Here is a 3248-nt window from a genome sequence, read left to right on the forward strand (position 1 = left end):
GAGTTGAGATGATGACATGTTTTGATTGAGACAGTTCTTCAATCTTTTTTTTTTTTTTTTTTTTTTTTTTTTTTTTTTTTTTTTTGTTCAAGACAGGGTTTCCCTGCCTATCCTGGAACTCACTCTGTAGACCAGGCTGGCTTCAAACTCAGAGATCTGCCTGCCTCTGCCTCCCAAGTGCTGGGATTAGAGGTATGTGCCGCCACTGTCTGGCTCAGTTTTGTTCTTAGATCTTCCTGTTTGATTCTGGATATGTTGTCTCATGTAAATGCACTTCCATGCCTACTTCACAGAATGCTACTATTAGTTGGTGAATAGGCTTAACTGTATTGCTGTTGACCTTGCATTTGTACCATAAATAAAACTGAGCCATGGTGTTGTGTGTTCTGTTATGGTCTTATGTTTTAATTGTGCTAACTCTAGAAATCGTGGAAATACATACACTTTCTGTATGCTTTCAGTTGCTTTAACCTATAGGGATTGTCTGGACTTTGGTAGAACTCACTAGTAAAACAATAGAGAGAAGCTTTGCTGGAATGTAAGTATTGTTTATAAATATTAGGAAGATACTCTGGGTAAGTTAAGACAGGGATTTACTATACAGCTCAAGAGTAGCCTTAAACTTGAGATCTTCCTGCCCCACAAGTGTTAGAAATACATGCCTAGTGTTAAGAAGACATTTTTTTTTTTGCACTTGGGATGCTTAGGCAAAAGAATTTCCATGAGTTCAAGACCAGTCTAGGTTACATAGAGAGACTCTATCTCAAAACAGCAACATCTTGACCCCTCACAAAAGAACAACAATAACAACAAAAACCTAAAACTAAAGCTGAAATAAGATACTTTCAATTGGGAAAGGAAAACACCTCCAGTAATAGATCTAGACTATAAGAAGTAGATGAGCCGGGTGGTGGTGGTGCACGCCTTTAATCCCAGCACTAGGGAGGCAGAGGCAGGAGGATCTCTGTGAGTTCGAGGCCAGCCTGGTCTCCAAAGCGAGTTCCAGGAAAGGCACAAAGCTACTCAGAGAAACCCTGTCTCAAAAAAACCAAAAAAAAAAAAAAAAGAAGTAGATGAAACCCCAAGAGTTCCACACCTGACCCAATGAAGTAGCTTCCACATTTCAAATCCCATTAAAAAAGAACGAGTAGCCAATACTCTTCATTGTTTCTGATTTTTAATTTGTTTCTACTTATTCTCTCACTCTTTAATTGTGTCAAACCTGCTTAAACACTATCCAGCATCCTTTTGTTCTATCTGGAAAGACATCTTTAGCATTTCTTTTAAGACAAGCCTGCTCAACATGATTTTGGAGACTTTTTCCTTTCTGAAAAATTGTTCTCTCTCTGTCTCTCTGTCTCTCCCTGTCTGTCTGTCTGTCTGTCTGTCTCTCTCTCTCTCTCTCTCTCTCTCTCTCTCTCTCTCTCTCTCTCTCTCTCTCACACACACACACACACACACACACACACACACACACACACACACACACATTTTTTTAAACAGGGTTTCTCTGTGTAACAGCCTTGACTGTCCTGGAACTCACTCTGTAGACCAGGCTGGCTCCAAACTCACAGAGATCTGCCTGCCTCTGTCTCCTGAGTGCTAGGATTAAAGGCGTGAACCACCATTGCCCAGCTTTTTCTTTTTTTCTATGTGCAGAATTCTGTATTGGCAACAATTTCTTCTCAGTGATTTCAATGTATCCTCAGTCCTTCTGCCTCTTGCGACTCTGCTCTGTGGAGGAAGCTGCCATGTCTTACCACCTTGCTCTGATCCAGTGCTGTCTGAGTCTCTTTCACTGTCTTCCGCAGGTTGGCTCTGATATGTCTTGCTATGGACCTCCCTCTCCACTCACCTTGGAGTTTGCTCAGGTTATTGCATATGTACACAAATGTTTTAAATTATATTTGGAGTCTCTTCAGCCATACTTCCTTGGAAAAGCTTTTCTGTTCCCTTCTCTTCTCCTGTTATCAGGTATTGCTCATGATCCTATGGGCCTTAATATTCTGCTCTGAGGCCTTTGCTGGAGGTTGGTGATACTGCTCATGCTGTCATTGTTTTTTGAGAAGACAGTGAAGTTCTTACTCTGCCATTCCCAAGGGCTTCTCTTGTCTCCTCTTCTCATCAGAATGGTAGCTTCTCAAGAAACATCTGGAAAATGTGAAAGTTTAAAAAAATATTGGTTAGAGGATGTCTTAGGTTTCTATTGCTGTGAAGAGACACCATGACCACAGCAACTCTTATAAAAGAAAACATTTAATTTGAGCTAGCTTACAATTCAGAGGTTTAGTTCATTATCATCATGGAGAGAAGACAGCAGCATGCAGGCAGACATGGTACTGGAGAAGGAGCTGAGAGTTCTACAATTTGATTTGCAGGCAATAGGAAGTGAACTGTGTACCACACTGAACATAGATTGAGCAAAGGAGACCTTAAAGCCCACCCCCACAGTGACACACTTCCTCCAACAAGGCCACACCTACTCCAACAAATCCATACCTCCTAATAGTTCCACTCCCTTTGGGGGCCATTTTCTTTCAAACTACCACATTGCATTGCCTCCAAAGGCTTGTAGCTGTATCATAATGCAAAAATGTATTCAGATCAACTTCAAAAGTCTCCATAATCTGTAACAAGTCTCAAACTTATTTAAACGTCTAAAGTTCAAAGTCTCTTCTGAGACTTTCCATCTCTCAACTGTAATCACCTATAAAATCAAAATAAAACACCAGACCACATACTTCCTGCTATGGGGCACAGGAATATATTATAAGAACTCAGCTGGTTATGGCAAAGCCACTACCTGAAGGGATCAGGGAATTCCTTCGGAGGAAGCCAAATTCCAAGGAGCTTGTTATTTGGCTTGTTATACATCAGCTGTATTCTGTTATGAAAATCATGTTTGCCTTCATAGTTTTCCCAATTGATTTTTCCCTAAGAATTGCTAACAGTGTGGACTGATCACTCTTTGGACATATACATTCAATGTATTTGGAGAACAGCCTCAGGAAAGGCTTCCTCCCCCCATCACATCCATTTCTCCCCTTTCAGCACTGGCATCAGATATCTCCCTTAGCCACATTCAAGGACTAACAGAAATAACAGCCCAGACCACATGCTAGTCTCCTGACTTCAGGTAAATTCCACAAGGAGACACCACCTAGGTTAGGTGGACCTTAAGTAATGGCTTCGCACAATTTAGCCCGAACCTTCCTTTTCTTACAGCCTTACTAACTTTATAGAACTCT

Source organism: Peromyscus eremicus, chromosome 1, assembly GCF_949786415.1.
Source record: "Peromyscus eremicus chromosome 1, PerEre_H2_v1, whole genome shotgun sequence".
Classification (NCBI taxonomy): Eukaryota; Metazoa; Chordata; class Mammalia; order Rodentia; family Cricetidae; genus Peromyscus; species Peromyscus eremicus.